The sequence below is a fragment of the Leucopleurus acutus genome (assembly GCF_964270905.1).
Source record: "Leucopleurus acutus genome assembly, chromosome: 13".
NCBI lineage: Eukaryota > Metazoa > Chordata > Mammalia > Artiodactyla > Delphinidae > Leucopleurus > Leucopleurus acutus.
In genome coordinates, this window is record NC_139155.1 from 26785803 (window position 1) to 26800989 (window position 15187).

Consider the following 15187-nt stretch of genomic DNA (forward strand, 5'->3'; position numbering starts at 1 on the left):
ACCCCAGAGCCAGGACCCTCAAGAGAGGATGTAGATTGCTACTTACTCTCTTACTGGGAGCCAGTGTGAGGAACACCCTTTGGGAAACTGAAGGTGGCCCTTCCTTCCTCTTTCCTGGCTCAGAGGTCTTACACTTTTGCCAAGGGCAGCGTTCAGTTCATGGGCTCCCAGGAATGATGGTTCCCAGAAGACCCTGTCAGAGGGCCCGAGTTCCTGCACACCCTTCCTCCTCAGCCTTAGACTCCACGCATCAGCCCCCAGCACCCCTAGCACGTTTCCTTGCCAAAGTCCCTGCCCATATAATGGTTGGCTGGTTGGTCAATTTTCTGAGCGCTTCACCCTGCACACTCTTTCAGTGGGGTGGAAAGGCACATTGGCCAAGGGCTTTGCTGGGACCAGTAGTATCCCTCCTTGCCACATTGGACAGCCGCTGTGCTGAGCCCACCAATGGGAGAGACCCAGAGCCTTAGTTCTGGATCTCTTTCCCAGAGAGGAGGATGCCTGGCCCTCACCAGCTTATCGTCTTGCTGCTCTCCCCATCTGTTCCTGCAGAAGGAACCCATGCAGCATCCACTGTAACAACTGACTGCAAGACGAAGGCAGGCTGGCCCCAGAGACACAGGCTCTGACACCTTGTTGCCATTCCAGACAGGGACTGATGCCCAGGGTTCTGCAGCCTCCAAGAAAAAAATGGGAAAATAGGTGACTTGAGCCTTCAGATCTTTTCCCATGCCTTCCCAATATGCTCAAGCTGTCCTCAGTCTCACCCGTCCATTAGTTTATTCATTCAATAAATACTTATTAAGGACCTACTATGTGCTAGGTCCAGGAACACGAGACGAATAGGAGACATGGTCCCTGCCCTTATCTAGTTTACAGGAAGAAAAGGAATGACCTTATTCATATATTGATATTCAGTGTATTGGCAGAGAACCAGTGCTTATATTAAAAATGTGTGTCCCCCAGAATTCTTGGTCCCCTCTGCAGAGTAGATTTTGAGTAGATGGGTCTTTCCGAGACTCTCAAATCTCACTCCATGAGTAACTGTACTCTGGCTCCCACAGTGTTCAGTTCGCTTTCACCCCTGTTTTCTGCACTCTGTCTCCCTTCCTTCCCTGACGACCTCAGCCCCTCCCTCCTCTCCGCATCCCAGTCCCTCCCCACTCTCTCCACCTCCTTCACACACTTCACCGTCAGCCCACCCTTTGCTAGAAGCAGGAGTAGCAAGACTAATTTCATTTCTCTCCTTTTTCTTTTGTGACAACCCTTTTTATGCATTTAATTCATTCTCAATTTCTCATAATCAGGGGGATGGTATCCCCTAAGGTTAGGTGAGAGCTTGTCAGAAAAAAAAAAAAAAAAAAGCAGTGGAAATTCACTGAGGTAATCATAGTCTATCTCCACTTCCCACTGCCCATGGAACTATTAACTAATATCACTCTCTAATCTTTTTTGTACTTATTAATTTCGTGGCAAGAAACTAGTGTTATAAACACCCCTACTGTCAAAACTTGTCATCCCCATTACCTCAAGGCGGGCTTCATCTCTGTTATTCTAATTTCAGAGTTCCTCAAATTCACAGCCGCTGGAAATTGAGTACAAAATCCATTATCATTTGTATATTTTAATTATGCAAATGAGGCAGCTCAGCTGCGATGTCCGGGACCTGCAGGGATGCCTGACTTGATTCTGGGTGATTACAATTTATCCAGTCGAGTCACTTTAATTGTAACAAGCTAATTACATTGTTGCATTTGGCTTTAACAAAAGAAAAAGAGACAGGAAGCTGGATGTGGCTCAGGGCCCTGGGAACAGACCACTGCCTCTCCCCGGTGCTGGGCAGAGGAGGCCAAAGGACTGGGCACAAGCACTCTGTGCCCCATGGAGAGGCTAGTGGGGGACCCCAGAGAAAGGGCAGCCAGTGGCCAGATAGTAGAGGCAGCTGCACCCCACCCCAGCAGAGGCCTGCCCAGAGCGGTCTCTGCCTGGGTGATGGGAGGACTGTCATTCCCACAGGAGTTCATCCACAGGCGAGCCTGACCTCGAAGAGGTCAGACCGTCTTGCAGAAGGGCCATTTCCACTCAAGCTTTTCACGGCCCCAGGCAGATATCTTTGAGGACCCACCTAATTTCCAACTGTTTGTGGATCTGTAGGTATGTATAATGTTTCTGGCTAAATCTGCGTTTCGGCCAGAGAGGATCCAGCAGAAGTGATTCCCATGGTCAGACAGAGGAAGCTGCAGAAGTGGACAAGGGAGTAGGGGGGGGTGGGCAGAGAAGTGACAGAGAGCAGTTGCACAATTACTACCAGGTGGGGACAATGCTTTACAAATTCATTCACTAGGGTCGTGTTTTAATTTCTTTGACCAATGTAAACATTTATTCGTTTGACCTGAAAGTAGCTATTTTCTCTCCCAGCCATTACTACCTGCCAGGGAGCAGAATGTGCTTCAGTTTACAAGTGTGTTCAATGTTTTAGCAGAATAAGAGTCCCCAGGAAGCATGAGGCTCATGTATATTAACAAATGACCATTCCCCTTAGCAGAGTTATAACAGGACCAGAAGAACTACACTGTTTGCTACAAAGGACTCACTATTTATGGGCATTAACTTGAGGTGCTGCCACTTTTTTCTAATAATTCTTTTGGTTCACCTCCCCCCAGAACCAGAGTTCATGACCTTTCCACCCCTGAGTCTGGGCCAGGCAGAACCTGTGACCTCAGCTGCCTACCACAGGTAATAGACTCAACACCAAAGTCCAGAAATTAGATTAGTAGCCTAGTAACACCAGCAAATCATTAATCGACTAGTATTAATTGAGGTTTATTGGGATTCTATTCTAATTAACATCTCTACTTCCAAGATATTATACTCTGAAGACAGAAATAAGGCTTACATGTTTTAATAGGGACAAAGCTGGAATGCGGGAGGAGGTCTGAGGGGAGAGACATCTCCAGGGACTGAGATAGTCAATATTCGTAATACCCAAGTTCACAGAGGAAGGGGCTGGGCTCCGGGTGAGGTGGACACTGAACAGGGTCAGGGCGGTGGTCCTGATGTTGCAAAGGACGGCCATCTGCTTGCAGGGATGATGGAAATGACACAACCAGAGGCTGGGGCCCCTGTGGGGGAAGAGATGACTAGACAGTTGGAAAGGTGGGAACAGACTCTGATGAGCCAGGAATACCAGGCAAAGGGGTTTGGTGCTGACCTCGTAGAGCTAACAAGTGAAGCAAGGGGCATGGTCATGGTCTTCCCCACCAGATCCACCATGCAACAACATGTCTGTCTGCCATGTAAGTCTGGACAGCGGTGAGCCAGAAGAGCCTGAGAGATGCAGAGAATGAACAGCTAAATGACACGGCCCGCTGTCAGCAGGATTCAGGATGAAACGCTTCTTGGTGAGTGTGGGGTGAGGCAGAAACGTGCTTTCGGAAGGTTTTTGAAAGGAGAAGGCTGTGTCTCAGTGGATTAGCAAGAGGAAGAGATCTGTGGACGGAGGAACAGCGTGAACAAAGATGTAGAAGAAAGCAGCACCGGGCAGGGGCAGACGCTGGGAGGCAATAGATGGAGACATGGCGGTGGCTGCACGGGAAGCAGGGGCTGCCTGACTGTTAAGGGAACTGGCTCTGTGCCATTGAGTTCTAGGCTGGCAATTTCTTCTCCTTCCCCTGCTGCCTGGGCACCCAAAAGAGGAAACCAGGTGTCATGTCCAGCCTGGGGTTGCACCGTAGGAGGGACCCCAACCAATACATGTGGAGGGAAAGAGGAAGGAAAGGAGGGAGAGGGGGAAGAAGGAAAGAAGGAAGGAAGGAAGGAAGGAAAGAAGGGAAGGAGGAAGGATGGGGGTCAGAAAACGGCATATGGCTAGAATGAGTTGAGGTTTATTCAATTACTAATCATCTGGGTGGTTGATATTATGTCACTGACGGGCCCAGAACCTGTTTCCTAATGCATCCAAGGTGAGGGGCAGTGAGGGGGGTGGGTGGACAAGGACATCTGTAATGAACAGGATATCTAGGTCTCCCAAATAAAGAATTCAGTATACTTATATCTCACTAGGCAATGTCAGCCTCTGTTTAGAAATACTGCTTTGCACTGGGGGAGTGTTTGGTACAAAAAGAAAAAAAAAAAAATTGAGGCTGCTGCTTCTGCTTGAATTCTCCAGCTCTAAGTAAATTAGAGCCAGATGCCCAGTTCCTCATCGCTCCATCAGATGACTCCATGGAGTAATTATAATACTTTATGGGCATTAACTCACTGATTCTCATCATGCTCTGGGAGGGGGGCGCTCAGATCATTATCCTCCCTGTATCCAGGGAGGGGGGAGCATCTCATTCTCTCCATGTGTGCCTCCCAACAGCACCTGTCCCCCGAATGCACTGGAAGGGGAACGCCAGGACCAGCCACGCTCCGCAAAGATGGATGAGCTGGAGTCAAGGTTCTGGGAAAGGGAAAGCAGTGATGGTGGGAGAGGAAGGTCCAAAAGCAGAGGGATGAAAGAGATGCATCAGGAGGGAGAGAATTGGCTGAGCTTGACTCAGTGATGTCTGAGGGAAGCAGAGGACCAATTACAAACACTGGAAAAATCTAGGCTTGGAAGAGGGGAGGAGGGAGGCAGAAAGCACTAAGGCCAACCTGGAGAGGTAGCATTGAACCGAGAGGAGGGTGCAGTCATGATGAGGAGATACAACCAAGGGGCAGCCCTGGGACTTACTGAGTAGCGACTTCAAGAAAGTACCCACCGGCTCCTCTAGTCCCTCATTCAAAGCCTCCTCACGTGGGGGCAAAGCTTAAGTCCCTCTTCTTCCCAGAAGTCTCACAATTATTAAATCTTAGAGTTTTTAAGATTAAAAACTTAGAATTATTTTAAGATTAAATCTTAGAATTATTAAACCTATCTCCTTATTTTATTGATCAGATAACTGAAGCCCAGAGAGGGGAAGGTCACACAGCAAGTGCATGCCATCTCTGGGACTGGATCACACCTCTCCTAATTCCCACTGGCTTGATTTCATCTTCTTGTCTCTTCTCTGAATTACTTCCTACACTTAAGGGAACCCTATCATAATATCGAGAGCTCTCGATATTATGCTGTCATAGGACTCACTCATTCTCTCTCCAAGTTAATCAGAAATTTTTTATGTGCCCAAACCATGCCTTGGGCATCCCCTGTGGTACCCTCAGAACCTAACCCGGGATTAGGCACACAGAGTGGGGAAGGATGGTATCCAGTTTGACGAGAGCATGCGTGGAGTCCCCACCAGAGGTGCCAAAACTCCAGTAAAAGGAAGATTGAAAATATTAGTGAGGCAGCAGGGGTCGGGGGACTCGGAATCAGCCAGCAGAGGAGCCAGGAGGAAGGAGATAGAACCATGAACATCTTCACTGCCGTCGCTGAAACTACGAGCCAACCAGCCCCCAAATCATTAGAGCAAGTGAGGAGCCATGAAAAAACAGGGTCTCTGGGCACCAGAGAGCAAGTGACATCTCACAGAGCATGGGAGCACAGTGGGGATGAACGCACAGGGGCTGTGCAGGCGTTTGAAGTGGAAATACGGGCTGAAAGCATGACTAGGCAAGATTACCCACACTGCACACAGGCAAGGGCACTTGCATCGGTGGGAGGGTGAACAAGGAAAGGGAGTTCTTCGTTCTCTTCACAGACATTTGTAAGGGATCCCGGAGAGGTGCGATTTCAAGAGGAAGCAAACAAAACCACACAAGAACTGTAGACACACACACCTCCTCCTCATGACGTTTGCAGAGACTCGGCCGCTGCCCGGATTGCTGGAGCCCCATGGGGCTCTCACTTGGGCTCTGTGCAGCTCCCTAAGTTGGCCAGTTGTGCGAATGTTGAAAGTTGGGAAATGTTGACCTCTCTCGTTCTGAAGATGAAGAAACCAAGACTCTGGAAGGAAACACAGTGTGTCCAGGACCACACGCCAGCAGCTCCAGAGCCAGGGCGACACGACGGCCTCCAGGTTCCTGGAGCAAGTGGGCTGCATGCTCATGGGCTCTTGCGGGGTGGTCCCCTGTTTGTTTTCTTTTCCCGGTGTTCAGATTCCTTGCAAGCTCAAGAGGTAGGCCCCAGGTGAGACCGCAATTGGCATGGCCCAGGGGAAGAAGGCCCAGGCTCAGCCAGGTGCCCAGCAGCTGTCCCGGGGCTCACTTTCAGTGGACCCGGGAAGGCTTCCTGCCCCAGTCACTTCTCCCACCAGCTCTTCGTCTAGATGAAAAAAACTGAGACTGGATGAGATTAGTAAATTTACCCAAGTGACCAGCTCTTCAACGGCAGGGCCAGGGTTCAACCCCAGTGCATTTGACACCAGGCCCACACTGCTGACCGCCCAGATCTGCTGCCTCTGCTCCATGACTGTCTGGTTTGTTCTTTTTTTACTTAGATCTATTCTTTTTTTTTTTGCGGTACGCGGGCCTCTCACTGTTGTGGCCTCTCCCGTTGCGGAGCACAGGCTCCGGACGCGCAGGCCCAGCGGCCATGGCTCACGGGCCCAGCCGCTCCACGGCATGTGGGATCTTCCCAGACCGGGGCACAAACCCGTGGCCCCTGCATCAGCAGGCGGACTCTCAACCACTGCGCCACCAGGGAAGCCCTACTTAGATCTTTTTTGTTCTGCTTTCTCCTCAGTATCTCTCTGACAATAATCTCATTCAAGCCAATGGGGTAAGAATCACTTCTTCAGCAACCGACATGCTTGGCTTCCTTGAATAGGGCAGCGGAGACAGACTCTGGTGGTCAGGGGATGCCGTTCAGAACCCAGAGTCCAGCGGTGCAGGTCAGGCGTCCGGTGCTGGAGGTGGTGTCCAGGCATCGGGCAAGCAGGCCATGCTGGGGGAGGCCAGCCATCACTGGGCAGACAATGAACAGTTAGACTTGGCTTGGGAGAGAGGGAGATATTTCAGCAAAGGGGAAAAGCTGGAGAGGGGGTAAAACTTATTCCTCTGGGAGCTAAGGGACTTTTTTTCCAGACACAGCCTCTCTCTTCCCCAGGTCTCACCATCCTTTGGCTTGTTGTGCCTAAGCAAATGGCTTTAGCCTGCCTGTACATCATCTTATTTGAGATTGTATTATCAGGGGTGATTTTTCTTTGTCTTCTATCTATAGAGAGCCCTAGAGCCACCACCACTATGGCAGTGAATGCCAGCAGTCTCAAAGATGGGGATTCCTGCTCAGCCTGGTCCCACTCCTTGCAGGGACCCCCATGATAGGGCCACCCCCAGATTCACCATCCAAAGACTGGCCCAAGGCTGCCCCACCCTTCCCTCTCTCGGTGGCTCAGAAAGAAAGGCAGACATCCCAACCTGGCTGTCCACACCTGCCATACGATAGACGGTGGGCTCTAAATACTTAACGAGAATCATTTTGTAATGTGCTGACCCCTGAACATTGCACATCACTCATTCTGAAACGCCTGCTCTCCACAGCTCCCTCTCCGTCTCTCGCATTCAGCCTTCTCTCTTGGGTGTCCACCAAATACCACATCAAGGGAAAGGGGCCCCTTGCATTTCTTACAAGATGTGTCATGCCAGCAAAGGTGTTTGGGCTCTGAGATTTCTTTGATAATATAAGCGGAGTGATGTAAGTGGCCGGATGCGGGATGTTGAGGCTGGAGATGCCCTTGCTTGGGCCGGGGGATGCCTTGAACTCCTGGGACCCACCCAAAAGCTCTGGCCTGGGAGGAGGCAACCCAGAAGAGTCATGGGCCTGGAAGAGGAATCTGATGACAGTCTGGGTGGCCCTGCCCTCCAGGAGCTTATCCCCTAGGTGGGACAAAAAGCTACACACAGGAAATACTAAGATCTGTACAAGTTCCCCAAAGAATTTTCTCTGTCCCTGAATTTCATGCCCATCTATTTGGACAGGTCCTGTGCGCCCAGGTCTGTGAAGGGTGATGTGGGGGGCATGAGAGAAAACTAAGTCTTCTTGTCTGGCTGTTTGTGATCCAACTGGGAAATGGGGACTCCCACACAAAATTATTAGGAAAAAAATGCAAAAGTCTGGAATGTTTCTAGAAGAAACACAGAAGACACTGGTGTCCCCAGTTGCCTCTGGAGAGTAGAAATAGGAGAAAAGAAAGAAATGCTTTTTTTTTACAGCTTCATTGAGGTATAATTGACAGATAAAATTGTATATATTTAAAGTGTACAGTGTGATGATTTAATATATTAATGCATATTTTGTGATATGATTACCACTATCAGGTTAATTAGCCCATCCATCACCTCCTCACCTAGTTTCTGGTGTGTGTGTGTGTGTGTGCACACGCGAGTGTGTGTGTGTGTTGAGAATGACTAAGATCTACTCTCTTAGATTCATATTCATCAGGAATATTGGCCTGTAATTTTCCTTTCTCACAGTGTCCTTTTTTGACTTTGGGATCAGGGTAATGCCAGCTTCATAAAATGATTTTGGAAGTTTTCCCTTCTTTTCAATTTTTTGGAAGAGCTTGAGAAAGCTTGGTATTAATTTTTCTTCAAATGTTTCATAGAATTCATCAGTAAAGCCATCAGGTCCTGGGCTTTTCTTGGTTGGGAAGTTTTTGATGAGTCATTATTAGTCTGTTCTGATTTTCTATTTCTTCGTAATTTAGTCTTGGTAGGTTGTATGTTTCTAGAAATTTATCCATTTCTTTTGGCTATCCAATCTGTTGGTGTTTAACTGTTCATAGTATTCACTTATAATCCTTTGTATTTCTGTGGTATTAGTTGTAATGTCTCCTCTTTCATTTTCTAGTTTATTTGAGCCTTCTCTCTTTTTTCTTAGTCTAGCTAAAGTGTTTTCAAATTTATCTTTTCAAAAAATCCACTCTTCTTTTTTTAATCTTTTCTATCGTTTTTCTAGTCTTTATTCCATTTATTTCTATTTTGATTTCTGTTGATTCCTTCTTTCTGCTAAGTTTGAGTTTCATTTGTTCTTTTCTTAGTTCTCATAAGTTCCAGGAGATTTTTTGTAGATTTATTGGGATTTTCTTCATAGACAATCATGTCATTATACCAGTTTGGTATAAAAGGATATAATTCAGGAACAGCCAGATGGAAGAAATGCATAGGACAAGGAATGCAGGAAGGTGGGTAGAGATTCTCTGCCCTCTCCCAGCACCTCCACATGTTCACCAACCCAGAAGCTCCACAAAGTTGTGCTTTGGTTTGTCACTTTTTAGACTCTGTACTGTCTGAATGTTTTACATCAATGTACTATGTTTTATGTATTTTTTAAATACTCTTGTAAAAAGAGACCAAATCAAGACTGGACTGTAAGCTGCTCTGAGGGTCTGTGCTGTGCATTGTCTGTTTCTATGTTATCAGCTGGAACATTCCCTAGGCAGCAGAGAGACTCGATCAAGAATTGCTGAGTGTGGAATAAGGACGGTGCTATTTGAAGTTCGAGATAAAAATGGGAAAGAACCTCAGAAGAAAGAGTGGTGATGAGATGATTGACTGTAAAAGCTTTAAGAAGGAACCAGAAGCAGGATCAAGATGGCAGAATCAAAAATCCTGAGCTCACCTCTCCCCACAAACACATCAAAGCTACAGCTACATATACAGCAACTCTCACTGAGAACAACATGAAGACTAGCAGAATGGCTCTTCTACAACCAAGGCTATAAAGAAAGAACCACACAGAGTCTCGTGGGGGGGAGGGGAAGCAATCTAGTCAGGACCTGTACCCCTCGTGGGTGATCCAGAAGATGAGGGGGACATCACAGGCTCAGGGAACTTCCCTAAGGAGCAAAAGGTTTGAGCTCCATATTAGGCATCCCAATTCTGGGGTCCAGCACAGGGAAGGCAAGCTCCCTTAGCTGGTTTGAAAACCAGTGAGGTTTACCAGAAGGCTGTAAAGAAACTGAAAGTCCACTCTTGAAGAACATGCACACAGATTTGATTGCTTCCAGTCCCAGCACAGAGGCCCCAGATTGAAAACTACCTAGTGCTCTGGCCAGCTTGCCAGGGTGGCCTCAACACGTACACCAGCCTGCACTGGGCTTCTGCTTCATCCCCTTCTGCTCCAGCACTACTCCCCTCTAAGGTGGAGACCATCATTGCCTTTGCACATGTGAGTACCAAGGAAAAAGCAGAGCCAGATCAGAAGAGTGGGTCCAACCCCTTGGACCCCAACCCCACCTCCAGCCAAGGCAAAGATTGCAATCACATAAAGGAAAAGTCCAACTCCCTCAAGGTTCCTGCTCCAGCCCCTTGGGCCCTGGCCCTGCCCCCTCCCCCACAGAGTGGTGACCACCACTGTGCCTGGGAAAAGCTTTGGCTCACACCTGGCTCTGGCTCTAGCACCTCTGACTCCAGCCCTACCTCCCACCAAGGTAGTGGCTGCCAGCGCAACCCAGGAGAGGATATGGCCAGCCCTCACTTCAGATTCATTTCTCCCACCAAAGCCACTGGGCACATGCAGCCTGCATAGGGATGCTCCCACACAAGGACACACCTTCAAGACTGGAATAGGTAACTGTTTCACCTAATTTCATAGAGACAAACAGAGAAAGTCAAACAAAATGAAAAAACAAAGGAATATGTTTCAGATGAAAGAATAAGATGAAACCCCAGGAAAATATCTTAATGAAATGGAGATAAATAACTTACCTGGTAAAGAGTTCAAAGTAATAGTAATAAAATGCTCACTGAACTCGGGAGAATAATAGAAGAACACAGTAAGAACTTCAACAAAGAACTAGAAAATATAAAAAAGGATGAATCAGAGCTAAAGAACACAATAACTGAAATAAAAAACACACTAGAAGGAATTAACAGAAGATTGCGTGATACAGGAGAATGCATAAGTGACCTGGAGGATAGAAGAGTGGAAATCAGCAAATCAGATGAGCAAAAGAAAAAAACAATTTAATAAGGATAGTTTAAGGGCTCATTGGGAAAACACCAAGGGTAAAAACATTTGTATTACAGGGGTCCCAGCAGGAGAAGAGAGGAAAAGAGGCAGAAAATGTATTTGATGAAATTATGGCTGAAAACTTCCTTAATCTGAAGAAGGAAACAGATATCCAGGTCTAGGAAAGACAAAGAGTCTCAAACAGTATATATCCAAAGAGACCCACACCAAGATATACCATAATTAAAAGTTAAAGATTAAGAGAATTTTAAAGATAGCAAGAGAGAAACAAAGAGTCACGTACAAGGGAACCTTCATAAAGCTATCAGCCACTCTTTCAGCAGAAACTTTGCAGGCTAGAAGGGAATGGCATGATGTATTTAAAGTGCTGAAAGTAAAACCCTACAACCTAGGATACCCTACCCAGCAAAATTATCATTCAGAATTGAAGGAGAGATAAAAAGTTTCCCAGACAAGCAGAAACTAAGAATTCATCATCACTAAACCAACCTTACAAGGAGTGTTAAAGGGTCTTCTGTGACCAAAAAAAAAGGAGATCCATAACAAGAAATAAGAAAATACATGAAGGGAAAAATCCCACTGGTAAAGGCAAATATATAGTAAAAGCAGTGAATCAACAACTTAAATAAGCTAATACAAAGGATTAAAGACAAAAATTGTAAAATCAACTATAACTACAATAAACAATTAAGGAATAGACATGAAGATGTAAAATATGACATCAAAAACATAAAATGTTGTAGGAGGAGAGATTCTAAAATGTAGATCTTTTAAAATGTGTTTGAACTTAGATGATTATGAATTTAAAAAAGTAGATATAGTTACAGGTCAACTTATATGAATTCCATGGTTACCACAAATTAAAAACTGTAATATATACACAAAAATTAAAGAGAAAGGAAGCCAAACACAACACTAAAGAAAAGCATGAACCACAAGGGAATTGACTAAAATAAGAAAGATAAAACAGAGAAGAACTACAAAAACAACCAGAAAACAAGTAACAAAATGGCAATAAGTTCATACCTACCAATAATCACTTTAAGTTTAACTGATCTGAATGCTCCAATCAAAAGACATAGTGTGGTTGATTCGATTTTTTAAAAGACCAATCATAGGCTGCCTACAAGAGACTCACTTCAGAGATAAAGACACACAGACTGAAAGTGAAGGGCTGGGAAAAGATATTCCATACAAATGGAAAAGAAAAGAAAGCTGGGGTAGCAATACTCATGTCAGACAAAGTACACTTTAAAACCAAGTCTATAATAAAAGACAAAGAAAGGCATTATATAATGTTAAAGAAGTCAATCTGAGAAGAGGATACAACATTTGTAAACATATATGAATCTAATATAGGAGCACCTAAATGTATAAAGCAATATCAACTGACATAAAGGGAGAAATTGACAGTAATACAATAATAATAGGGGACTTTAACACTGCACTACATCAATGGAGACATCATCCAGACCAAAAATCAATAAGGAAACCGTGGCCTTAAATGACACATTAGACCAGATGGACTTAATAGATATCTATAAGACATTCCATCTAAAAACAGCAGATACACATTCTTTTCAAGTGCACATGGAATTTTCTCCATGATATATCACATGCTAGGCCACAAAACAAGTCTCAATAAATTTAAGAATATTGCAATTATATCAAGCATGTTTTCTGGCCATAATTAGAAATTGATTACAGGAAGAAAAATGAAAAAAACACAGACACATGGAGACTAAACTTGCTACTAAAAAAGCAATGGGTCAATGAAGAAATCAAAGAGGAAATCAGAAAATAACTTTAGAAAAAGCTGTAAAAATACAACTTTCCAAAATCTGAGATGTAGCAAAAGCACTTCTAAGAGGGAAGTTAGAGAGATAGAAGCCTACCTAAATAAACAAGAATAATCTCAAATAAACAATCATCAGAAGAATTAGAAAAAGAACAAAGCCCAAAGTCAGCAGAAGAAAGGAAATAATAAAGATCAGAGCAGAAGTGAATAAAATAGAGACCAATGAAAAAGAAGATAAGAGAAAAAGAAAAGTTCAATGAAACTAAGAGATTTTTTTTTTTAAGGTAAGCAAAATAGATAAACCTTTAGCCAGGTTCATTTTCTTTTAAAGAGACAGGGCTCCAATAAACAAAATTAGAAATAAAAGAGGAGAAATTACAATTGATATCACAGAAATACAAACAATCATAAGAAGATATTATTAACAGTTATACACCAACAAATTGTACAACCTGGAAAAAACATACGATCTTCCTGAACTGAATCAGGAAGAAATAGAAAATATGAACAGATGGTTAATCAGTATTGAAATTGAATCAGTAATCAAAAAATTACCAACAAACAAAAGTCCAGGACCAGATGGCTTCACAGGGAATTTCTACCAAACATGTAAAGAAGAGTTGATACCTATCCTTCTTAAACTATTTCAAAATATTAAAGAGGTGAAAACACTTCCAAACTCATTCTACAAGGCCAGCATTACTCTGATACCAAAATCAGACAAAGACACTCCAAAAAAGGGAAATTACATAACAATATCCCTGATGAACATAGATGCAAAAATCCTCAACAAAATATTAGAAAACTGAATTCAACAGTACATAAAAAGGATCATACACCATGATCAAGTGGGATTTATCCCAGGAATACAAAGATGGTTCAATACCACAAATCAACCAATTTGACACATCATATTAACAAAATGAAAAATTAAAATTGCATGATCATCTCAATAGATGCAGAAAAAGCAACTGACAAAATTTGCCATCTATTCATGATTAAAACTCTCAACAACACAGTGGGTATAGAGGGAACATACCTCAGCATAATAAAGGCCATTTATGACAAACCCACAGCTAACATCACACTCAATGATGAAAAGCTGAAAGCTTTTCCTCTAAGATCAAGAACAAGACAAGGATGTCCACTCTCACCATTTCTATTTAACATTGTATTGGAAGTCCTTGCCACAGCAATCAGAAAAGAAAATGAAATAAAAGGCATGCAAATTGAAAGGGGAAAAGACATACTGTCACTATTTGCAGATGACATAACATTATATATAGAAATCCTAAAGACTCTACCAAAAACTTATTAGAGGGGCTTCCCTGGTGGTGCAGTGGTTGAGAGTCCGCCTGCCGATGCAGGTGACATGGGTTCGTGCCCCAGTCCGGGAAGATCCCACATGCCACAGAGTGGCTAGGCCCGTGAGGCGTGGCCACTGAGCCTGTGCGTCCAGAGCCTGTGCTCCGCAACGGGAGAGGCCACAACAGTGAGAGGCCGACGTACTGCAAAAAAAAAAAAAAAAAAAACTTATTAGAAACAGGCTCATAGCACAGGGAGATCAGCTCGGTGCTTTGTGACCGCCTGGAGGGGTGGGATAGGGAGGGTGGGAGGGAGGGAGACGCAAGAGGGAAGAGATATGGGAACATATGTATATGTATAACTGATTCACTTTGTTATAAAGCAGAAACTAACACACCATTGTAAAGCAATTATACTCCAATAAAGATGTAAAAAAAAGTTATTAGAATAAGTGAATTCAGTAAAGTTGCAAGATACAACATTAATATGCAGAAAGCTGTCGCATTTCTATACACTAAAAATGAACTATCAGAAAGAGAATTCAAGAAAACAATTGCACCAGAAAGAATAAAACACCTAGGAATAAATTTAACCAAGGAGGTGAAAGACCTGTACTCTGAAAACCTTAAGACACTGATGAAAGAACTTGAGGACAATACAAATAAATTGAAAGATATCCAGTGTTCATGGACTGGGAAAATTAATATTGTCAAAATACCCATACTACCCAAAGCAATCTATAGATTTAATGTAATCCCTATCAAAATACCAAGGGCATTTTGCACTGAATGAGAACAAATAATCCTAAAATTTGTATGGAACCACAAAGGACCTCAAATAGCCAAAGCAATCTTGAGAAAAAAAGAACAAAGCTGGAGGTATCACACTCCCTGACTTCAGACTATACTAAAAAGCTACAGTAATCAAAACAGTATGGTACTGGCACAAAAACAGACACATAGACCAATGAAACAGAATATAGAGAGCCCAGAAATAAACCCACACCCATATGGTTAATTAATCTATGAGAAAGGAGGCAAGAATATACAATGGAAAAAAGACAGTCTCTTCAGTAAGTGGTGCTGGAAAAACTGAACAGGTGAAAGAACATGTAAAGGAATGAAGTTAGAACACTTTCTCACACCATATGGATTAAAAAGCTAACTGTAAGAACTAAAACTATAAAACTCCTAGAAAAACATAGG